The sequence below is a fragment of the Talpa occidentalis genome, unplaced genomic scaffold, assembly GCF_014898055.3.
Source record: "Talpa occidentalis isolate TD23 unplaced genomic scaffold, MPIMG_talOcc4v2.1 talOcc4.8, whole genome shotgun sequence".
Lineage (NCBI taxonomy): Eukaryota > Metazoa > Chordata > Mammalia > Eulipotyphla > Talpidae > Talpa > Talpa occidentalis.
The window spans coordinates 117,648,146-117,673,419 of NW_023605194.1; the positions used below are offsets into that span (position 1 = coordinate 117,648,146).

Here is a 25,274-nt window from a genome sequence, read left to right on the forward strand (position 1 = left end):
CCTGCTGCACCTCTGGCCTGCGCCCCAGCTCTTGTGTGCATAAATAAATAAATCTTTAAGAAGAAAAGAAAAGAAAGAAAGGAAGGGGCTCTTTCTCCTTTGGAGAAGGGAATCTGCCTTCTCCCGCACCCTGAGCTTCAGACCCAGCCGTGTTTAGGGAACTGCCAAGCGGAGAATGAAACCATGGCTGACTGCGGGGAAGGGCCTGGCGGGGCTGGCTTCCACCCATCAGGTGCTGAAATGAAATACTCGGCGCTGCCGTGACGGAGGGGACAACGGTGTCCCTCCTGCAGGGCCCTGAGTTCCAGGGGGCGTGAGCGCCAGAGGCGGTCAGGACCCCTGTCCAGGGAGGCGGCTTCGCCGTGGACGTGAGCCTGAAGGTCTCCCGGGCGCCTGGACCGACGGCCCCTGGGAAAGTCACTCAGGGCCAAAGCACCCCCCCCGCCCCCCCCTTCCATTTCTACCTCCGGGATCGCCCCCATCTACCAGGTTATTTTTGGAGCAACAGAGACGCGGGATGAAGGCCCACATCCCAGTGCCCAGCCTGGACGTGCACCCCGCAAGCCGCGCCACTCCCCACCTTACGGCGAGGGCTGTCGGCAGGCTCGGCGCCACTGTGTTCACTTGTTTTTGTTTCTTGTGTTTATTTCCAGGCAGTAAAAGAGGGTGGACGTTTCTGCGACTGCCGCAGCATATTTCCAGAAAGCTTCCCGGCTTAAAGAAAACAATAAGGAAACTGTTTCATAAAAGATTTTCGGTCCAATAAAATTCTGATTTAGTCCACTTTATAGGGTAAGAAAATATTCTGTCAGAGTGCAAACACACTGGGAGATTTAAAAGACTGTCGTTGATAAAATCCATTTTGTGGGGGAAGAAATTGCTGTGCGGATGCGGCCCGCGCGGGGCTGAAGGGCTGAAATACCGTCTCCCCCCTTGTATGCGCACCGTGGGCTTCCTTCCTTCCTCTGCTCGCACCCCCTCACGAAAAGCGAGGCATAAAATACATTTTGCACAAAATGCATTTTTCCCGGACAATCAGCAAGGACTGGCTACAAAACAATGAGGATGAAGTCCAAGGGGATGCAGTGGCCGGTGCCCACCCCGGGTTGGGGCACCTCCCTGGGGACAAGCGGGTGAGGTGCCGAGCGGGGACCGGCCTCCTGCCCGGGCCAGGCGACACCAGAGCCAGAAACACAGAAGGCGCAGGAGGCCCCTGCGAGGAAGGCTTCTCTGGGGAGACGCCCTCGGCGCTGGGAGGACGCGCTTCCTCTGCACTCGGCTCCCGCCTGCCCGCGCCCTGTCACGTCCTGCAGCCCAGAGGGGCAGACTGGCACCCAGTGCATTGTTAGAAGGCTTCTTTTTTCTAATTTTTCAAGTGAAAAATCCATTTGAATCCGTCAATATTATTTGATGCCGTGCAGCCACGCGCGTGCCGCCTTCACTGCACAGCGAACGCAGGCGTCCCCAGAGAGCTGTGTGGACAGCCGCTCGGTGGGAAGCCGGGGTCACACTGGGGACAGAGCTGAGGTGCGGGAGGAGGGCTCCTCTTGCCGCGTGTCCGGGCCGAGTGGATGCGGGGAAGCTGGACAGGCCCAGCCGCATTTACAGGGACGGGCAGGAGCATGAGTCCCTGCGGCCTCGGTGCAGACAGCAGCAAGGGCGCCGTCGGCCTGGAGAGCTCTGCTCTGCGCCAAGCTGACTGGTGTTTCGAGAAGACTGAAAATGCCTCCACAGGCTAAAATTTACCTGTTGATTTATTTATTCTCAGAAGGGCTGTTTCCTTGGTCTCTTCCCGCGCGCCTCCACCCCACCTTAGGCGGAGAGTCCCCAGGCAGGATCGTGAACACTTGGGGAACAGGGTTCTGGCTCCTGGAGAAAGCTGGGGGCACAGGGAAGGGGAGGGAGGGGCACTGAAGCCCAGGGGAGGAGGACCCCAGAGGTACGGGGACCACCATGTACCCCGACTCAGCCAAAAAGCCACAAAAGCTGTGGGGTGCTCTGCGTGCACACCGTCCCTGGGGCTGCGGGTCCAACAGCAGCACAAATCTTGCCTCGCCCAGCGAGGCCCTTGGCGTGGAGCTCCTGGGGTGGTGATCCCCGCTGAGCTGCGCTCAGACACCAGCCAGGGGCCTTGGGGTCAGGCCCCGACTCGCAATCGCCGTGACCTCTATTTGTTTCCCTTCCTACTCACCTTTGCCAGAAGCGCCGGCAGAGAGCAAGTGGATAAAGCATCCGCGCACCACGCTGGGAATCACCGGAGCCCTCTTGAGCTTCGACGCTGCAACATCCATTTTGTAAAAGCAGCAACTTCAGAAAACACATTTCCTCAAGGTTTCCTGAAACTGGCTGCTGAAATCAGGCCGGGAGGGTCTTCCTCCTGTCTCGGGATATTTATGTCCGCACCAGCTTTATGGTAACAGAAGGTTTAATGTCAGAGACTTGTTCAGAGTCTTCCATTGGCCCCTTAAGTCACTCCGATACTATTTTAATGTAGATTTTTAACATTACATAAGCCATTGAGTGTAGGCTTTCAACATTCACTAAAATTTAACATTAAGTAAAAAGATTAAAAATAAATGTGAGAGGCACAGCTACAAACTCACCGAGCGCCGCGCACCATGCAACATCTCCCAGCCTCGCTCCCGAACGGCCACGGGAATCGCTGCCCGTCCTCAACCGCGCCGCCCGCCGCCCTCTTACTTCCTTTAGTGCTCAGAATTCACCCCCAAAGTAGATCTACACACTAATTTAAAAAAAGTCCCAGGCCTCCCTGGTGGCGCAGGGGTTAGTCTCAGCTCTATGAAGCTGTCCACAGCCACGGCGGCCTGAGTTTGACCCCCGGCCTGGGAGCTACCCACATGGCGCGGCAGGCCTCTCCTGTCTCCCCAGCTGCTCCCTCACCAGTGAATTTCGGTAGATCTGCCTGTTCTGCTCCCCACTCTGTCTCTGGTGAGTCCTCTCACCGTCCCCCATCTCTGGCCTGCACCCCAGCTCTTGTATGCATAAATATAAAAAAATAATTAAAAAAAAAGTTCCTTCCAGCCCTACCCAGTCGGGGTAGACCCTGGCAGGACGGGGGACCCTCTGGCCTCTCCAGAGCAGCCAAAGCACACCCAGACCTGGGGCCAGCACCAGGCAGGGTCTGGTGACAGGTGAGGTCTGGCGACAGGCGGCTGCAGCCCTGGGGGCACAGCCAGCGCTTCCCTGAGCCCTGGTTTCTTTCTCGGGGGCGTCTGAGGCTGAGGCTCCTCTGCGTTCCCAGGCTCCCGCCCTGCCCGGGTCAGGTCTTGTATGCATAACAGCTCAAGGTACTACCCTCTGGGAAAATATGCACATTGAGGATATATTTCCTTGTGGAAACTCCCCTGTAGCCACATAATTTGAGGTACATCTGCATTTTGGCCAAGTTTAGAGCTGGGAAAAGAGCAACAAAACTTTGTGAATGAAATGTACTTACAAACTTAAAAATAGGGCCATTTTATTGCCTTTCCTTATATTACACCCTTTATTTTTGATGAGTCTTCGTGGTAGAAAGCATAGCTGAGTTGCCTATTTCTGATAACACACACACACCCCCCACACACACAACACACACCACATACAGATTCTCTGTATCAGTAATAGCCAATACATCTATGTGGGTATCTATATACTTTATTTTACATATAAATGGGTACATTTTATATATAAACACACATATATGTTACATAAAGTACATACATGCGCACAGAATTAGAAATATAGACAATGTGTACACATACAATCTATGCATATGCAAAATTCAGAATGCACGCTGACATAGAAAACACACTGTATTTCTGAATAGCTGGTCTTTTTTTCTTCAAAGGCACCGGAGCGCGTGTGAAGTCATCTGTCGAGAAAGCCATCTATCGCCTTTCACACCTCGGTCAAAATCATATTTTTTTGCTGGTTTCCAAGTATCCCATCTGACCTTAGTGACAACTCATTTTGCAAAATGATGGGCATTATGCCGTGTTTCTGATTAGAAGTGTGGCCGCAAGAAGCACATGGCGACGGATGAGAAATGTAACTACATGTTGCATCTATTTCTTACCTGGGTCATTCTCTTTGATCCTCACTTGAAAGCATTACCATTTCCAGGAGATGTTACAAAAAAATAAAAAGCAATTACCGCCACATCCCAGCGAGAGGAGCTTATGGTATTAAGGGCTCCTCACATTTCCCCCTCTCGCTCGCCTCCCGTCCGCGAGACAGCGTTACATGGTTTCAGGCCAAGAAGTTGAGGTTTTACTTTTCCATTAGGATTTTTTTTCTTTAGCCTTAAAAAAACTCAATTTGCGAGTAGTGCTTTTTGAAAGAGGACTAGGAAATAAAGAAAGGGGATTCGTCCTTTTACGGAACAACGGTCCGAGGCGAAGCTCAGTCTCCTCCTGCCATCCTTGAGGACGAACACGGCGTGGCCGCAGCGATGAAACGCCCTGCCTTACCCACAAGAGTGCTCCACAAAAACTCCTCATGAAATTCCACATTCAGCAACATTAGACTATATGAATACTCCAAATTCATTTTTAAATGTTTTACCGTTCAAAAGAACCTTTGCTGTATCTTACCAGTTTATTCTCCGGGTGAGGCGACGTGGGCAGCAGCGTCTCATCAATGGAGAAGCAGGAGGGGGCGTGAGAAGAAGGTCCACCGTCACCACGCCGCAAGTAGTGGAAGGAAGGAATTAAAAGTTGATCTCTGAAGGCTCCAGGTGGACTCTTGCACGCCAAGGAAATCTACCCTGGCCTGGGATCCCAAAGCCGGGCTCGGGTGTGGTCAGCGCCTGAGCAAGGCGGACTCCCCCTCAGCGGTGCCCCAGGCATGCTGTTGTGTCTGATAAATATCTTAAAATATTTTAATTCATTTAAAATAAAATTTAAAAAGAAGGGAGTTGAGCATTATGCTCTTCCCCAAAATACCTTCTATTTCTAACGTACAAGTAGAAACAGATTCCGTCTCACACTGAATTTACTGAACGCAACTGTTTCTGCAGAGAGCACGAAGCCGATGTCAGCTGGGTTTCTGAGTTCTGGTAGTTTTTAACACACACACCTGAACCTCACTCCTGGAGGAGTTCTGGTGACAGTGTTCATTTATGTGTCCAATTTTGGATAAAGTCACTATCTTTGTGATGAGCTGCTGCCTCACGCTGGATGATGTTTACAACGAGGAGGTTAGCTGCGACATCAGAGATGGCAACACATGGCTGGTGGTAAGGCTCGATAACCTCTCTTCCCTCTTGACGCGGGCACTTTGCCACTTTCCTTCGGAACCCATGTCAATGACAGGTGACGCACGCGGTTGCATGAAAGGATTTTCATTTCAGGTGATCGTGTCCTGGGGCATGTGACGTGCTGGGCCGAGAAGGTTAAAGAATACAGTGAGAAACAGAAGAGGCTCCTCCACCATCCAACTCTCAGATCTACACGTCATGGGTAACAGCCCATGCACGGGTAATTGTATCCTAATTTTAATAGCTGTTACTTATTAAGTGTCAGCTGGGATCAAGACACTGTGCTAAGCACCTCATTTCACCACACGAGATAAACCTCAGATGGCTGCTACATCAGCACCACCTCCCCGTGTACATGGCAGCGCTGATGTTCACAAATTATAATGTTTTGCCCCAAATGCACATGAGTAGTTACTGGCACATCCTGGATGTTACAAGATCTGTTTGACATCTGAGTCTGACATGTTAATTGGTGGGTGAGAGTCTCTCCCAGAGACCTCATATGGGGAAAGAATCCATCAGCCCAGACAGGACCAGCCATCGGCGCTCGCTCGGCGCAGCCTCCTCCCCACGGTGCTGGGACACAGACGATCTTGCAAAGGTGAGCCGGAGGAGGAAGCTCTTTTGGAAGCCAAAGAGATGCTCTTTGTTCACCACCCACCCTTTGGGGATCTGTCAATATTCTCATAGGCATTTGAATACATTAAGGAAGGAAGCACTTAACTGAAATCATACAGCCAGAGATTTCAGCCTCAAGGGAGTCCTGACTCTCCAGGAGAAGCACCTGACACACCTGCTTGACCCCAAGGCTGCTGTGTCACCAGCGGTCACTGGCTGAGAAGCGTTTGCCTCCTCAGGGCTCCACATCCCCCATAGGAAACAAGGCCCAGTGCCTTATGCTTGCACACATGAAGGGCACTGTGATAAATATCTTAAACTGTGGAAAGAAATATCTCATTTTTATACCCTTAGGGGAGATTAATTAAAATTGATTTAATATTTTATAACAACTCAAGTTAGAGGGACTTAGACTTAGCAGGAAAGACGCTGTCGTTGCAAAGCAGGGCCTGTTAGAACTAAACTTTCTATGTGAACACAACTCAGGAAAAACAGTCATTTTGGTGGCCTTTTGATCAAATCAAAGAATCTTTTCATCTCTGAAAAATGAAGTAGGGGAATATGAAATTCAGAATGCCTGCAAACACAAACTCGAACTGGCAGCATATTTTCACTAAACAGAGATGAGTGGCTGGCCCAGCGGAGGGCGGAGGGCGCTGGCCAGAGGGGGGCTCGGGGTGCCGGCCTCTCCCTCCTGCATCTCCTTTCCCTCGTGGTCGCATCAGACACTTGGCACCCCACAGGTCAGCTGGCACCCTCGCTTCTCTGGATGCCAAGGAGCTGCCTCTCTTCTAACTTCATTTTCCAGCCCCTAGCCTCCCTATGTGACCCCGGAGAACCCTCATTTCAAACCCTGGCTGATCCCCCTTGCAGTTCCCTTCGTGAATCATCACAGGCCCGGGCCGGGATCTGGGGGTCCGGGGGTCCTCACTCGCCTGCCCTGAGCCCCAGCCCTGCCGGGACCTTCCATCTGCGCAAAGTAACCAGCAAGGCCTTGCCGGATTCTTGCTAAAGACCCTCACTTCAGTTTTGAGGTTGAGCAGGAATTTGGCAGCTCATTTGTGAGGCTCCTCGGCCCTCAGGGTGCAGAGACTGCCCACTGGCCTCCGGACCCGCAGCTTCGCCCTGCTGTGGGAACTGGCTTCTGGCCTGGCCTCCTGGGCCGGGCTGGTTCCTGAATCATGTTTATCTTTGCAACCGGGCATAAGGACTGACCCGAGGCGCAATAGTGGAGTGTTCCTACCCCAAGGGGTGAACAGAAATGTGATTGATTCCTGCAATCCCTATACAATCACTTGGAAGACAAAGTTGATTCGACTTGATCCTACGCCATCAATTGACCAGTTCACATTTACTGCATATTTACTATGTGTAGAAATTGTGAAATTCTTGACTTCCAATGTCTCTTAATTTATTTGACAAGCCTCGTAAGAGGTAAAGAGGCAAAAGGTGACTCAGACAAATTAGCATAAAACACTCCCTAGTTTTTAAGAACATGTTCTTTCTATATTTTGTATATATTCTTTCTTCCAAAGGCAGGATGAAATCAGCAGAAGGCAATTATTCCAGATAATCAGATTAAAATTTTATTTTAAATATCCTTATGTGAATCAAAGTTAATTTCTGCATTCTTCTCCTAAAAACTATCCATATGCTAACTACCTTTGCTTAGAATACTCAGATTCTGGGGGCTTAGTGCTGTAGTGTTAAAATAAGCCTGCAGTCAAGTTTCTGCATTAAAAATATGTAGATTGCATTTTGGAGAACATAATTTGTAAAAAAAAAAAAAAAGTAAATTCTATTTCCGTCACTATCACACAACATGGCTTAAAAGACTCTACTCTGGATGCGGCTGTAACTAGAGTGTAACTTTGGGCAAATAACCTCCTCCTCCTTCCCGAGCACACTGTTCGCATCGCGACAATGGGTGTGTGTTAATACCTGCCTTATGAATTAGTTTCTTGGGGGACGGCAATGAGCCAGTGCCTGGAAGGCATTAGATCAATGTGTAACTTAAAAAAAACTGCGACCATAAAATTTCCTTTAAATTGTGCCGAAGGGCAGTGGCGAAATCAGAGATGTTTCAATCGCTTAACATTTAATTTTACCCTAGAGCAGAGCGGGGGTAAACTTGATATCAGTGACTTTCTCACAATGACATACTAAAATTGTGGGTCAGAGGGGAAGAGCTCTGGGCCAGGAGCAGACTCCCCGGTGCTGGAACAGGAGACGGTGGGAGGGTAGCAAGAGCTTCTTAGTCAGGGCAAGGGGAGATGAAGCAAATGGGGCTGACGGCGTCCCTCCCCGAGGCTGCATGCTCACATCATGAAATGAGCCGGGTCACATTCCTGGAGGACAATTCCTCACAGCATCGTCATTTGCTCCCAGTTGCATTACGGTCCCACACGTTCCTGCAGCGCAGCCAAGCCCACCTGCCCTGGACGTGGCTGTACCTTCTGCTCTGCAGTCTCGTTCCCCGAACCCCCAACTCAGATCTTTGCATAGTCCCTTTGCCACGCTGCCTGCTCACGAGGAAGGATAGCAGAGTGGTTAGAGAGCAAGGGATCCGGTGCCTACTGCCAAGGGAACTTCTGCTCTGCACTGGCAGGGAAGGTAATCGGGTTAGTCTCCTTCTTGCAGAAGTGACATTAAAATGTCTGTACCGTCCAAAGTGATCTGCAGACTCAATGCAATCCCTATCAAAATACAGTGGCATTTGTCACAGACAGAGGAAAATGCTTAAAATTCACATAGAACCACAAAAGACTTCAAAAAGCCAAGGTGATCTTGAGAAAAAAAGAGCCCAGGAAGAAGTACCCGACTTCCTGATTTCTTTGCTTTGGGAGGTGATAGTCGATCGGTTCCCGAAGCATCAGGTGGTATAACAAGAGGTACGTGGCTATGTTAAATCACATCAAATTGTAAGCAGCAACTATGTGCAGGGTAGTTTTTGGTTTGTTTTTATTTTTACTATTAACCCTCAGGAAACCTGAAGAAAAGGAAAAAGATCTGGCAAATAGCAAATTATTTGAAAATGGCATTAAAAGCTGACACTAAAAAGAAATGGAGAAGTCTAACAATTATACATCCATTTAAGGAACTGCATGACTACATAAAAAATCCCATAGAAAAACTCTAGTCTAAAGATCTTTCATGATTAATTTTCTAAATACATAAAGGTGGCAATACAAATCAAATTGTGTTTTTGAGTTCATGATTTCTAACTCTATTGCAAAGCTACAGTTGTCAAAGGAATGTGGTATTGGCATAAAAAGCAGTTGCCTAGTTCAGTGGGACAGAATAGAGTCCCAGGGTAAACACACACACACACACACACACACACACACACACACACACGGCCAATTAGTTTTTGACAAAGAAGTCCAGAATATTCAATGGGGAAGAAATAACCTCTTAAATAAGTGATGTTGGGAATGCAGCTAAAACTGATAAAAGTTCATGTTACTATTTTTCATCTGTTTACAATTCTCTGCAATGAAGAGAAAGGAATATCAAATGCAATTGAAAAATTTTACTTTCTAAGAGTGCATCTCTCCCCAGAATCATTTTTGCTAGTGTTAAAAGTGCTTGTATGCACTAAGGCATTTAGAGAGACTGGCTCTCTTAGAGATAGTGTAGCTTTATTTACCATAGTTTTAATTGTCACTCAAAAGTCTTCAAAATCGCCCGAATGAATTGCAAGAGTTAATATGCCCCTCTAAGCACTAGCTGTACTAACAGGGAGGAGATTCTTACTTACTCTCTGAAACCCTCCCTAATGTGTGGTTTGTACTCTTCAGAGTCTTCATTCACGATATCATTTGTCAACATGCTATTATAATAAAGGGACTTAGTAATATATCATAGCTTCAAATTATGCCAGCATTTTAAAACAGAGCGAAACCATTGCTTGCTTCCCACCAACATTTATCATTTCTCTCTGCCCGTGAATACTTTCTTTATGAATAATGTTGGATATAAAAGAAACCGTATAATCACAGACTGACATTTTACTTGCATATAAGAATGGATAAGGATGGCGTCATGTCTTCGATGAAGTGTATAAAAAACGGGGTTTATTCATGCACCAGGCGCGCTGCACGCTGCCGGCAGCCCTCCTCCTAACACATCTGTGTGACTAATCAACAGCCTTCAGGCTACAGCAGCTAGTACATAATGTCTTCCCCGCTGAAAAGTGGCGAACTCTCTTGTGTTAATGATTAAAAACGTTTTCTCACCGCTTCTGTGCAGGAATAATCTTGCTCGCTTGAAGGTATTAGTCACCTCATTTGGAGAGCAGATGAAATGAGCACCCAGACACCCCTTTTCTGTTGTGTTGTTTAAGCTGCTGAATAAAAACTTGTTAGGGAATAATAATCCAAAATGACAACAATCAGACTACAAATGATAACAGTCCTCGCCTTCCCCATATTAGAACACACCGTATCGATAACCTGAAATGGACCGGCGCGGATTTCCTACTGAAGGGAAACTAATGAAAGAAAATATTTTTCAAATACTAATTGCTTCAAGCTCTTGGCTCGGTTGGATAGAATGGAGTGCTAATGAGCTTTTGATCACCACAAGAGTAAATTAAATTTACACAGAGAAATCTCTGATCCCCAGCCACAGATCACACCCTGGAAACGGCAGGTGATCTATCAAAGCATCCAGTGGCGAACTGGGTCTCGGTGTGGGACACTGGATGCTTATTGTAAATTCATTACGAAAAATGCAAAAATAACTTGAAACGTGTTCCCACCCACAGTGGGTAAATCATATCGTTTTCATTTACAAAAGAACAGGTTCAAAAAAAAAAAAAAAAAAAGGTGTTTGGCAAAATACAGCAATCAAGGTAAGTGAAAGTTCACTTCTTAGTAGCCACAGTGAAATCAGCTATGACTTGAGATTAATAGCCTATTCAGACCTGTATTAAAATAAATTCATTTTAAATTTGAAGAAAAACATATCAAGCTATCTCTAGAATAAATATTGAGTGGCTATTATGATCCTAACAGAGTTTAAAGCTCAGCGTGGACAAATAAAATAGTTACTTTTAAATGCTGTTTGCAATGTAGACGTCTACTGATCCAAGCAGAATAAACTTTCATTTTAAATTATGGGAACTGAGGTGTGACTCTCTACCCCCAAATCATGCTCCCTCAGTAAAAAATAATACAACAAAACATAAATTCTTAAATGAATTGAACATGTATCGAATGCATCATTCAATACAAAAAATAAAATTGTAAGACTTATTTTTAATAAAATGATGTACATTCTTTTTAGGCAGATGAAATTTTCATGTCCATGAATAGATTCTATTTCCTATTAAGACTTTACTCACAAGTGAAATTAGGAAGCTTGGTGGCTTCCTTGACCGCTGCTCTCCTAATAGAGAAAGTCAAGATTTCAACATACAAGGGGCTGTCATTGGGTTTTTCAGTTTTCAGACCTGGAAACAGATTCGAAGTTTCCGCAGTTTCCCCCCAGCATTTAGCTCTTCCGTAGAGGAGAAATTCAGCCCAGCACCTGACCAAGTGAAAACCCGCTTCTTCCCAGAGAAGAGAGTCCTGATTCGCACCCACTTTCCCGGCTCAGCCTACAGTGGGGCCGAGGTCACCAGCGTGGCCCTTGCTGAGAATAAAGACCAAGGTCTGCCCCAGCTGTGCCAGTGACCAGCTGTGTGCCTTTGAAGAACTTAATTATTTCCCTCAGTTCCTCAGTTAGTGAAACGGAAACTTCTCGAGATCTTAGCAGGAGTAAGATCTCAAGGCCCCTGTAAAATATTTGCACAAGCCCATCCCCATCATGAGCGTGAGGACAAGCTGGGGCCATCTCCTCGCGAGTTCTGAGCAAGGTTCTACCCTCTCTCAGAGTCTGATGGTCTCACTGACCCACAGGTTAGTGCGACCTTCTCTGCACACGCCTGCTGCTTTCACCTGTCAAATATTAGGCATGACGTCACTATAGTCAAGTGAATTCACGTTTTGTGACTCTTCATGGGGCTCTATCCATGACCAGAGTTGCTTCTGTCCTCGAGAGCACAGAGTCGTGCAGCACAAAATGCATCGCGTGGTCTCTGAGAAGAACATTGGCAATGACCCCAGCTCCGGTATTTCTGTGCCAGACAATATATTGGTGAGAGAAGTCACCAGAGCCTGCTGCAATCACTTCATGTGCCGGTGATGTGGAGTTACAAGAGACTGCAGAAACTAGAGAGGCAGAGATGGGTCCTTCTGGAAAAGATCAGAACGTTCGCCGCTGTTCCACACGCCACGTGTTTCATTTACTTTGCTTATTCCCGTTTCCTTCCCTTACAATCCAATTTCTTTAAGGATTTTTTTTTTTATTTCAACTGCCTTACAGCCATGCTCAGAACAATGCTTAGCATATAATGGACACTTAATAAATCTGTTGAAGGAGTAAATATAATAGCTGAGAAATTTTACAAAAAAAAAAAAAAAGGGAAAGAGGAAAAAGTGATGGCGAGCACAACCTCTAGCAGCAGGAGAAGATGTCCAGGCTGCAGACGTGGGCAGGGCGCCCGCTTCTTCTCTGTTATGAATGAAAACGCTCAATCATGTGCATTCTTTCTTTAAAGGTTTATTTTATTTATTTATGCACACAAGAACTGGGGTCTAGGCCTATTGTGGGGGGGGTGAGAGGACACCCCAGGGACCCACGGAAATCCACTGCTGAGGGGAGCAGCAGGCGAGGCAGGAGAGGTCCGCTGTGCCATGTGGGTAGCTCCCTGGCCAGGGATCGAACTCAGTCCACATTGCTGGTGATAGCTTGATAGCACAAGACTTAACCTCTGCGCCACCAGGGAGGCCCTCAATCACGTGCATTCTTGTTCAAATACAAATATTTGAGACAAAAAGTCTGTCTCACAGATGCTCTAAACATCAGACATGATGGAGAGAAATGAGTTGGTGACCCATGTGTCTTTCTTCAGGCCACCACAAGATTTCCCTGCTATTATAAACGTAATTTTGTTTATTTTTATGGTTTCTGTCTCTGTAAGTGACTGTTATTCAAAGACTAAACATAAAGAAAATTGTTAATGTTAACTCTTTCAAGGTTTTGAAAAAAATCACATTCTGTGCAATTCTATCTACCTGTTTTGGCAGATTTTTTGACATAAACAAGTTACTTGTGATCCCCCAAGTGAGTTGGGAAAATGAGTTTCAGCTCACACCTACATTTTTCATCTTGAGATAAGTTCTTTCTTCTGCCAAGAAAACATCTCTTTCAGTTATATCCAGGCCACAAGATATAAGCAATAGCAAGTTCATGTCAAATGTATCAAAAATCTTGCCGTGGAAACTCAAGTCTCCTGCAACGACCAGTAGCACTGCCCAGTACAGTGGCCACCTCCAGCTTCTAAAATTAAAGTTCATTAAAATTAAAGTTCAATTAAATGCTCAATTACCAGTTGCACTCATCACGCTCCCAGGGCTTAAGAGCAGCGTTAGCTGATGGTGGGGCAGGGCAGGGCAGACACAGACACCCCTCACGCCCGCTCTGTAAGAACGCTTGGTCCACCGCCGCCAGGGGCAAAAGAGACAACGGCCTCTTACAAAGAGGCAGGAATTCTGGGAACGCACGACCCAGCCGATCTCCAGTCAAACACTGGAGCACAAGAAGCTACACTAGCATCCAGCAAGGTGTGTGCACCAATCACACTGACTCACTGGGTTTCCAGTAAATACAAGCTGAAAGATTCCACTGACGAGTCACCACGTGCAAAACTCTCCCAGAGGTTCTGCACGGTTATGGACACATTCCTCCAGGAACTAATATTTGACAGCAAGTATCTCATTCTCTATCTTTAAGCCTTAGGAAAAATGTTGATGACTCAGAATCACATGGCTCAGTATCACAAAACTATTTAAAAATAAGGCTACAACTCGGGGCACAGAGATGTGAAGAAACTAAGGTTCTGGACACACCACATCCGTCCACTCCCTACAAGCCTCTCTACTCCACCCCTGGCGCGTGCTCCTCCTGTCTCTCCCTCGGCGCCTACCACGGTCATCCTCTGAGTGAGCAAACATCTCCTGGCCCCACAGACTCAGCGAGACCCCAAGTAAAATCCCTGTGATGTGCAGCTGATGTGGTCTTTATATTTGACATTGCACTCAAATATTTATTTTTGTTACTTAACTCAAAGAAAAAAACACCCACTGTCCTCTCTAGAGAAGTTGGCGACAGCGGCCGGGTCTGTGGCTGCTCCCACACGCCGAACGGGGCTTCTGTCCAGTGACCAAAGAGTTAATGTCTCCACACTCCTTCTGCAGAGGCGTTTCTGCCCACACCCCTGGTTTTCTAAAATTCTCTTCGATGTGATAATTGTCTGTGTGGGTGAGAAAGAGACTCCGTCTTGTGGATCATTGCCTGACAGCCTTCTCCGCAAAGCAGATTTCAAACCCCCCAGCTTCAGGATGGCCACCGCCCGGGCTCGGGAGGCACAGGGAGGCACAGGGGAGAGAGCACGTCTGCCCTCGAGGGACCGACCTGCTGTGGGCCCGGCGGGACCGAGCTCCTCCTTCCTGATGTGTAGGAAATAGACCCTCCCGTCTCAACGCGCTCACTCAGTTTTCGTAAGGGTCATATGACATGAATTATGCAAAAACTGCTTTTTGAAAATCAAATTATTATTCAAAACTTGTGGAAACACAAGTCCCTCTCCCTACACGGGCAATCACAGGAGGCCTGAGGAGACCAGACACAAGGTGGCAGCGAGGGGCAGAGGCTGTCGGCAGAGGGGGGCGTTGGCTGCCCCCCTTTGGCATAAAGGAAGGAAGTAGACATAATGGGTCTGGCAGAAGGGCCAGGAATATCGGGGTAATCCTGCGGGTTAGCAGGAAGCCACACACTGAGACCAGCCCACAAGCTCTGCCATCTGCTCCAGTGTCCGCGCCCAAGTCCCCAGAGCCGAGGCTCACTCTGCCTTCCCCCCTCTTCTGACTCGAGCGATAGGCTCTATGTCGGAGTCCATTCTCACTTGCCAGAGCCGCTTCTAAACTGTCTCCTGCATTAAATTACCAAGTAAAATCAACAGTTCTCTACCCTTAAGAAGTAAATATTTGAACCTTAACACGTAGCTTGCAGGCCACTCAGACAAAGTCATTCCTACAGCGCATTTCACGCAAACAAAATTGCTTCCAAACTCAAGCTGCTGGTTAGTGGATGTAACACTCAGCTTCCCTCAAGAATAGGCGTCAAACAAAACAAAGTTTAAAACGAGCAGAGTAAATGAAGATATATTTTATCTGAGGGTAGTTTCAAAACGAGCGGAGCCCTTGTTCACTGTGTAATTCCTGAGATGGATGGCTCAAATATTGATTTCCTAATCATTGTCGTTATAAGAAGGCATTGTGGGTTTTTTTCTCTCTGTCATAAATTCGACTTTAAACAGAGTAAGAAGCTTTTAGCAAGAAAATTTTACATCTGTTTATGTCTGAAATTAAAATCACAAGAATTGAAAGGAAGAAAAAATAACCAAGGGGGTTTTCAAAAATTTAAAACTCCATCATGCATAAATGGAGCTCATCAAGGAAAGTAATTTCCCTGCAGAAAACACTCCATCTTTTGTTTTATGTAAGTTATCAACATGAATATTTTATTCTCAACGAAACTGCCTTTTCCCCTTTGTGTTTCATAGTTTTCACTTGGTGTCTCCAATAAAAGACTTCCTCCAGCCCTCTCTATTATTCAGGTCAGTTGCAATATAATATTTTCCTTGCCTGTTGCCAGTGGTAATTATAGACGAAGCTTTACCAATTCAATGTGCTCCATTCCTCACCCGATTGTGTTCTGAAATCTAGGAATACTTGCCATTTTATTTTCCCACAGGAACAAAATCGTTTTTTCCAAGGTGGAGCAGAGCATCTTTAGTGTCTAAGAAACTGGAGTGGACATTTTGCTAGTTTGATTTTTGATCCAAAGGATGGACCCAACGCTCATGGAGTGACAACTCTACGATGCACGATCTATTACAGTCTAAGCAGACGCTGCAAGGCAGACGTCATGTTCGGCCCCCGAGATGGCGCTGGCGGCTCCATCTGCATGGTGCTCAGTGGGGGGCCATCTGCCTCCTGAGCGGGTGGCTTAAACACCCAGGTCACTTACTACAGCAGTTAGCTGGGCACAGACCTTGGATCATTGCATCATGGCATATGGAATTTGGCCAACATGTAGCATACCATTATTTTGTAGATGTATAGAAATAGTATCCTCACTGCTTGCTTTAAAACTTTCACTCAGAATGAACATTTACCAATAGATGTTTGTTCAAAAACTAAAACATACTACATTATTCTTCTGTGAATCTAAGAGACTGAATTAAGAAATGCATTTGAATGTAGATTGCAAATATAGTCACACTCTGAGCCTTTCTGAATAGTGACTTACAGGTTTGCTCTCTGTGTTTCCAGATTCTTGGCTGAATCACAGGTGGTCAGGTTTTGCTTCTAATAGTTCAACTGTGAAATAATCCTGTAAAAGTTTCAAGTTCTCGAGCCTTTGTAATTTATAAGTAGGAAAGTTTTTCTCATTGGTGGCACTTACCTTACATACTACACCATCGCATTCAAATCCTTATGCAGCCATTCCGCATCGCACTTGCATAGCTGAAGACGGTATTCATAATTCATTTGATATTTTTAAAATTACTCTGATTATAGTGGATGGTGCGAGGGCCCAAGCTGAATACGCAGAAATAGTTCTCTTCAAAGGAGTATAATGAAAATAGAAAACACTACGCCCGTTTTCACTACCACATAACTTCATATATCTTGGACCTTATAACCATGTAAAAACCAAAAATGAAACATTGGAATATAATAAAGAGGAAAACATCCATCATACCTGATCTTGCGAGATTAGCTTACTTCTAAATACAGCCCTATAAATAGGGCAAATCGTCGGTGACCATAAACCATGTCGAGACTGAGTTTTTGACAAATAACGATTTTTAGCTTCCTGCCTTCTCCGGCTTCAGCATAGCATTGCCCTTTAAAAATGCAACAATAAATCAGCAACATTCCCTGCACTATAATGTAAAAAATGACAAAACTATGGCATAACTCACATAAATAGAATGTTATGTTAATACTCAAATCTCTCACTCGAGGCAACAGAATTTAATTTTGAAGCAAGGCAGTTACTCATCCTTCCCATTAAGCACATTTCAAAAATAAATAAATAAAATGATTAAACTACATTGTCCCTATTTTATTGTGATGACCTGCTCTTATAAATATTTCTCACCAGCCCTTAGCTGCATCATTCAAAATGTAAGAATAGCTAATGTGAAGAAATAATTTTTATAAGCAACTGGCTTTTTTCTGATGTTATTTTAGGCTTATTCAATAAATTATGACCGTGAAGCCCAACTTTATTCAATTTTTAAACATAACTTGTACATTGGAGACACTTCAATTTAACTTTCTTAGCAACAGCTCATGTCCTATGGTTTCCTTTAAGGAAAAGAACAGTGATTTATTAAAATGTTTAAAGCAGAATAATAATTGTCATCCAAGAACTTTATAACACTTTTTGAATCACCAAAGGCACCGCAAATTAATTATAAAGTGTATCATCTATAACAAGCTTTACTAAGATAAAATGGTTTTGAATGCTAAGGTGTTCTTAACCAAAAATATTAAAATATCTTAAGCCTATAAGATTAAAAGTATTTCTCATGAAGACAGATTTTATTAGGATGATTTAAATCTCAGCAAATACCTTCTCGATGATACCCCCTGAATAGACATAATGCATTGTAAAATCATCCAGGAAAATTAGTTTGATTCTTAGCTGGACTATTCCTAAGGTCGTCATGCAAGCTCTACTATTAATAAATTACTCAATTCTATTAATAACTAAAATTGCTCAAGATGATTAATAAATCAGTCCAACAAAATTGCCTACATAAAGCTTAAAGTGGGTAAAACATCTTATTTGGAAATTCTCATTGCTGTCTTTATATATATATATATATATATATATATTATATATATATTTCTCAGGTTCTAAATCTACTGTATACACGCCCTGAAAAAATAAACAAAGCAAAATCAACCATAAAAATAAACGCTTTAGTCTATGATCAAGTGTTTCTACATAGATTTTAGTTTGAGTTCAAAAATAAGCTCAGATGAAGAAATTTAATTTAATCTTGTATGTGCCATTACTATAGCTCTTCAGCCTGTTATTTATTTACTTTTAAATATATAATATTTTACATACTAATTTTACCATATTAAAGCATTTATATATATTTAATAAAATTTAAAAATAATTTTCATAAGATAAAAGACTTATCTTCAGGAGGTTCAAATTTACCCTCAAATTTTGAACTATATTCATCCACACATAACAGCAGAGCAAATGGAGAACTGAGGCAATTGTTAAAATAATTCAGACCAACACACACACTCACACACTCACACTCACACACGCACATAATTCCATCGAAACTATTCTGATAAAAGCAACGTAAGACTTGAAAATTTTGAAAAATTGGTTTAGTTGCATATTTTTGTAATTCTGTATGCAGAGCCTATAAGTTACTCTGAAAAATCTAAAGAAAAAGTCACAGTCTCATGAAAACACACCCAGGAATCTCCTAGGAAGCACAGTCTGCAGGGGATACCATCATTGATCATTTGCTTAGGATACGTCATCCCACCTGTTATAAATAGATCCTGCCGCTCTTCTATCAAGAGATGATGAGAAAACAGTATTACAAAAAGTGAATCCAAGAATAATTGATGCTAATGATACAATGATGAAATATCGGAAGCCAAAATTAATCTTTCACCTCTAGATTGTCTTTCGGCATATACCATGACAACATAGTCAATACATCTTAAATTATTATATAACTAAAATTCTTCAGACCTTGGCACAGATGGTTACAGCTTACCCTTCGGTGTATTTCTGTTTTTTTATCTTTCAGTTGAAGTATTAGATGAGCTGAAGTACGAGAACTGAGAATCCTGAGTGGGGACATGAGATCTGAAACTATTTTTAAGTGGGAAGACTGAATAAATTGGATTTGTCAGCACTGGCGTTGCTGCCATTCTCTTTGCATAAGAGACAGGGTGAAGATTTTTACGTTCAGTATTTCCAGGTCCGGTAGACACAGTGTTGGACCTACACACAAATGAATTCTCCATCTAACTCTACAACTTTCCTTTGGAGAAAATGGTCACAAATATTTCTCAGATTCACCAATACTAGTCACCAAGCCTTCTTTCCAACTGGGACAAAATTAGTAACTGCACTTTGAAGCGGCCCCTTTGCAGGGCCAGTGAACTAGCTGCATTGCATTACCTGCGGGCGGGTGGGGAGAGGCTGGGGGTGGGGGAGAGAGAGAGAGAAAACGCAAATGCCACGGAGCTCACGGGATAAGCAAAGCAGATGACGTGCAACCTTCTGACCAGCTGCTGGACTCTGGGATTCGGGCGCAGCAGAGCAGAAGAGACTGAGCAGTCAGCTCCTGGGGAACCCGGATGCAGACCAGAGGGAGCAGGGCTGCTACAAACTCCAGCCTTGGCAGAGGCGGGCCTGCCTGCGGCGGCAGTGCTCCAGGCCTGACACCAAGGGGCTGTGTTTGGCCTCTGATTTTTTTCAATGGCCTCTGGAAATGCTGCCATCACACCCACCGCGTCGCCAAGGGAATTAATGTCCCTGAGTATGTGACCACGCTCTGGAAAGAACTGTGCTTCAGGTGATGAGTCCACACTGAGTCAACAAAACTAAGTCAGGTTGAAACCTTGTGGGGGGAAGGATGTTGTCACACCACCTCCCTGATGAGGGTGTTACACCAACGATGCCTTTGACGAGGCTCTAGGATAAAATTATTTGAAGAAAAAATTTGAAATAGGCCTCCCTGGCGGCGCAGGGGTTAAAGCCTCAGCACTATCAAGCTATTGTCAGCCACTGAAGCCCGAGTTCAATCCCCGGCCAGGGAGCCGGCCCACATGGCGCAGCAGGCCTCTCCTGTACGCATAAATAAACCTTAATTTTTTTTTTAAATATGTGCTCTTGTTGACTTTTCCTCTGGGAAAATAAGGAAAGGGCATGTGAGAGTCTCTGCTCAGCCTGGGAGAATCAGAGTGTGGGGACGAAAGGCCAGGATGGGCGCAGCAGCCACGAAGGACGCTCTGGCAGGACGTCCCAGGGACAGGTCGGGCTGCTTCGGGGCGCAGGACGGGGTGGCTGGAAGGGCCACGCCCGGTTAACGGCCGCCACAGGCCGAGACCTTGAGGCTTTCCCATGAGTCGTCTCATTTTCATCTCTCACCGGCCCCGTCCCTGCGGAGTTTGGATAAAATGCTCCTGGAGTAAAGGGGTCAGGCAATTTGGGGGCATCTAAGACCTTGCAGCGCGCGGGCTGGAGTGACAACTCGGAGCTTTCTGGGAAAGGCGGAGGCGACACGGAGGTGCACGGCCGAGCAAGGGGGAGGCTGATCTCCAGGACGTGCTGCAAAGGGTGGTGACAAAGATGATAATGTTAGATCAGTGCTAGGAGTGATGAAGAACCAGCGGGTCAGGAGATGGCCCCTGACTTCCCTCACGGGTCTTAAGGCAGATACAGGGGAAAAGGGGCATTTCAAGCAATGCCAGGTCTGCCCCGCAGTGACAGAAGCGTCCTTCACATCAGCCGTGTCTCCCCAAACACAGGGCGCGCCTGCCGGGGGGGGGCAGAGGACGCCTCACGACGCGGTGCCCGGCGGTAGGACGCGGAGAGGCCGCGTCTGTGTGTCCTCGCTCTCCTGCCACACATCTTCCACATGAAAGCCCTCGACGAGCCGCACTTCACCATTTCAAGTGGGTTGTGAGGCGGTGACTTTAGTTTTGCTCTGACCTGGGCAACCCGCCGTGACTGTGCCATCTCGCGGCCAGAAGCCGCACGCCCAGGACGGTCACGGGGCAGCCGCTCCCGGGCGTCGCACAGAGCCCCGTGAGGAACCCAGCCCTGAACTGAAGCGTCTGCAGACTCGACAGTTTTCATCAGCATAAGTCCGTAGAAATCACCTCTCCACTTCAAGCGCTTCCCTATTAATTTGGATTTATAGGAAACAAAAAGTAGATTATTGACATGGGGTGAAATTATTTCACGGACAATCTTTTTTCCAAAAATTCTCACTGTTCCAGCCAAGAGAACCCTTCACCGTGCAAACGGCCTGTGCTGGAAATGAAGGTTATTACTTTATTCCAGACAATACAGAGGGTTTGGTTGTATCTACAAACACCCCATGTCCGGGTGAACCTCTCTTTTTCAGACAATAAAAGCTTCGGGGGGAAGCGAGGTGGAATCAGAAGGGAGCTACACGGGGCGCCTCCCAGTCCATCTGCACCCATGGGCGTGTATGTGCGTTCGCTGCTAAAAATAAAGATTCTACAAAAGCTATAACCACTCTTATTATGCTAAAGCCCTGCCCAAAATGTGGCTCCGTTTTCTGAGTGGTAAAAATAAAAGAAGGCGGACAGGAGGAGTGGGGGCAGGGGGGTGGGGGGTGGGGGGGTGTGGAGAACAGGGGAGGGTGGGGAGGGAGCAGGGAGCCGGGGAAGAAACCCGTGGATCGTCTGCTCCTTCTCTGAGCACAGGGTGACCAGCAGCGGCAGAGTGACAGAAAAGCTGGCCTCGCTGCAAGGGGGCTTGCAGGGCGGATGGGCGGACGGAGGGAGGGTCAGCGGGGAGAAGTCCAGACACATGGTCAGCAGCGTGGACGGATGGAGCGCGGAGACCCCTCGGCGAGCTGACTGTGGCCCCTCTCCACGGCTGACTCACGCTGCTAACATTCTTGATTATCCTGCTTGAATTTTGCAACTTATTATCTTCAAACCTTAGATTTCACATCTGCAAACCAGGGCTTAGAACCCTATCTCAAAGAGCATGATTGCAAAAAATAAAATGAAACATGGTAAATGTTCTATAAAAACAAAGCTACATTGTTTTATAGCAGGCCAGTTACCTGAAGTGGAATTTTTTGCAATAGACTTTTTTATTTATTCTTTTTTTATTTTAGATTTATTTATACAAGCACTGGGTACAGTCAGAAGCGCGGGAGGGTGAGAGGATTCACCAGAGCCAGAGCGGGGAGCAGAGCAGGCAGAAAGACCGAAGTACACTGCTGAGGGGAGCAGCGGGCGGCAGGAGAGGTCTGCGCGCCATGCGGGACCCTCGCCCGCAGGGATGGAACCGGTGCTGCAGAGGCTGCAGGCAGCTTTGCGGCCCAGCGCTCAACCACTGCGCCACCAGCCTTGTTAGGGCTGCAAAACTGAGCAGAAGGTTAAGGCACCTGCCTCCAGCAGGCATGGACTCCCCACTGTTGAATCTCAAGAGCTCTTTACATATGTTGGAGAACAATCCTTTATTAGATGGAGCTTTGCTAATGTTCTTATCAATTCATTGTCTTTTAATTCTGTTGACATTGTGGAGGATTTAATGAATTACAAGTTTTCTGGTATTTCTTTATGAGTTGTGTCTTTATAGTTTATCTAAAAGCCATCTCCGCAGCCAAGGTGATCTTCTGCATTACCTGCAAGAGCTCATGGATCTGCATTTTACAGCAAGGGTTATGATCCATTTTGAGTTTGCTTGACAAGTGTACAAGGTGTGTGTCGAGATTCTTTTTTTTTTTTTTTTGCATGTGGACGCCTAGTTGTCCAGCACTGTCTGCTGAAAAGACCCCCTTCGCTCCATTGTATTGCTCTTGCTCTTTTGTCAAGGGTCAGTTGACTGCAGGTGGACTTTCTATTCGTTCCAGCGATCTATTTGTCTACTATTCCGCCAACTGCCCTGATTCTTGCAGCTTTCCAGTCAGTCATGATTTCAGTTGTGTTAGTCCTCAAACCAGGGGTTTTAGACGGAAACTAAATGGAATTTTAAAACTAGAATTAATTCCAATTTGGTAAGTGAAAGAGTAGAGTATTACGGAAGAAGTCAAATATTACAGAAAAATGATTTCATAGTAGGTGCCCCTCCGAACCTCCTTGAAATAAGGGAAACTTGGGAAACTGGAGACACAAGTAACTGACTTCGGATGATGGTATTGAGAGATATATTATCAGAAAGAAGATGGAACTATGAGTGAGCCCGTGTCCCCAGGAAAAGGAGGCCACACTTGCGCTTCCCTCTGTCACTCGGACTTGAGGAGAAAAACATACTTGGAAGGACTTCGCTCTCCGGATGGAGCACGCGCCTGACATACAAGCTCTTCCTTCTCCTGCGGGCTGGGGTATCACGCTGTCCCTCACACCCGCCCCAGGGTCGGCCCCGAGCTACTCCCCGTCCCACTAATAGCCCCGCGGTGGGAAATCACTCCCTGGCGCTGCACACGGCGGCAATGATTGAGCGGCTCACATCATTCAAAATCGTGCATTTCAATATTTTAGCTTGGACGCCATCCATGTGCCGAGACTGGAATGAGTGCCACCCGAAATATCTTTATTTATAATAAATTGCTCTACCCAGTGAGGTCAAATCACTCTTCTGGTGGCATTATCTCGAATACACTTAAGGAATTAAATAAATCACGGGTGACCTCTCCCCCCACTTCCATTTATCTAATGAAGGCCATGCCTCATTTTTTAAAATCACATTTCAGAAGTTTTATGAACATATCTGACTACGTCAGACTCAGATTTGCCAAAGTTGAGCCACCCCTGACACGGCCACGGAAGAGGGGAGCATCAGAGGTCACTTTGGGGGGGCGGTCAGACCTCGGCCAGCCACGCAGCGGCCTGGCGCTAAAATCCCAGCCCCCCTTCTGCTTGGCTGACCAGAAATTTTCTTTTTAAGATACAAGAAGCTTTTAAGTGCTTTGCAATAGGCTGTATAAAATTATCACTTCCCCAGAGAGCGAATATTTCAGATAGGCGGGAGCTGCAGCCCTCTCCGTTTTACTGTCGCCGTGATAATCAGATCATTGTCTCATTACAACTGTGTTGACATCCTCTTCTGTGCACTGTTTTTGCTCTAGAAAATAGTGTGCCCAGAAATCCCCGAGGATTATTTGCCATCATTTTGACATACTGCTACTTCTGCCGGCTGGAAATATTTGCATCATTGACATACATCTCCATAGACTCTCCAGCTTATTCCTTGCGACACTGCGACACCGTGTCTGTGGACTGAGAGCATAGAAACCCCACGAGAATGGCAACGACACAAAATCCCATTACAGCGAAGAGGAATTAGTGGCATTAGAAAAACAGTGTGGAAAGTGCCTGGAATGCCTTGGTTCTGGAAGCTTTGTTTCATGAAAATGGAAAACCTCTTGATTTCTGTAAATAAATTCCTTTGGCTAGTATTGCCATAAAAAAAACTGAAATAAAATGGGTTAAACGACCACAAGAAAGGACCCTTCGCGCGTGACCACTGGCATCGCCTCCCTGGCTTTCCAGCGGCGGTGGGATCAGCTCTCCGCGCATGGCAAGTTGTGATCAATAATCTCCAATTCCTTATTTTTACCATGTGAATGAAGCCACCTGCCCCAGGGTGGAAGGCAAAGGGGCTTTTTAAGCTGCAATAGGCTTGATATTAAATAGATCTTATTTCTGCCACCCAGAATGAAGCCACATGCGAAAACCCAGCTGGGATAGGCTTATAATCCAAATAAAAAATCAAAATTGCAATTATAAGCACAGATGGAAATACACAGCCCTGGATAGGGCCACGCTGTTTAAATCCAGGAGCAATTTTAAAGCAAAGAATATTGATTGGGGAACACGGATCTCCTCGGCAGAACCGTCCAGAACACGGCCCAGCCCCGGCCTCCCGGCCCTGCCTGCCAGCGCTCCCGCAGCGACTCTCAGTCAGTTCACTGGGACCCTGTAGCTCCGCTGAATAAATGAATCAGTAAACAATGAAAAATATGTCAAGGCACGCTGTCACCTAAGGCATAAATGTAAGTTGGCTGAGTTACAGGGAGCAGAAAACAAGATGTGAAAGCAAAGGAGGAGCAGAGTGCAGGTGGCTGGGATGAGGTGGAACCGGGGGTCAAAGGGCACGACTTGGGGGAGGTGACGAAGAGGACACCCACGGGAAACACACCTAAAACTTTAAAAAGCCCGGAGGTGGTTTAAGCAGCTCATTAAGTTCTTTAAAGCTGGTGGCCAACCCACGCCCCAAGAGGGAAGCAGCAAGCGACGCGGTGGGGCTGGGTGGGTCGGCCCGCGCCTGGCGCCGAGGCCTGGCACTATTCCTTGGGTAATTGCATTGCTTTGCCCGCTGCTTTTATGTCCCATCTCACTTGGGCATGTGTTTGATATTCAGAGAAAATCCAGGGTAACTAATGAATGCTGCAAGCACAAATGAATATTATTTCTATGCAGATTTTTTGGCAACTGTGTAAAGCATTTGGAGAGAGTAAGCC

At 46.1% G+C, this 25,274-nt stretch overlaps 1 long non-coding RNA gene across 4 annotated transcripts in view; it reads right to left on the reverse strand.

The window, feature by feature from the left end:
- Positions 1 to 589: 589 nt before the first annotated feature.
- LOC119234336 (uncharacterized) overlaps positions 590 to 25,274 on the reverse strand; it is a 64,464-nt gene continuing 39,779 nt past the window's right edge. The window contains exons 4-8 of one of the 4 annotated variants that reach the window (XR_005122591.2): positions 16,751 to 16,895; positions 10,114 to 10,220; positions 3,316 to 3,414; positions 2,192 to 2,406; positions 590 to 714 (exon numbers count right to left, since the gene is read on the reverse strand). This is a non-coding gene — a long non-coding RNA (uncharacterized LOC119234336). Of the gene's footprint in view, positions 715 to 2,191; positions 2,407 to 3,315; positions 3,415 to 3,871; positions 5,379 to 10,113; positions 10,221 to 16,750; positions 16,896 to 25,274 lie in introns of those variants that run through there. The other 3 variants (XR_005122592.2, XR_008549825.1, XR_008549826.1) reach the window with 3 other exon arrangements.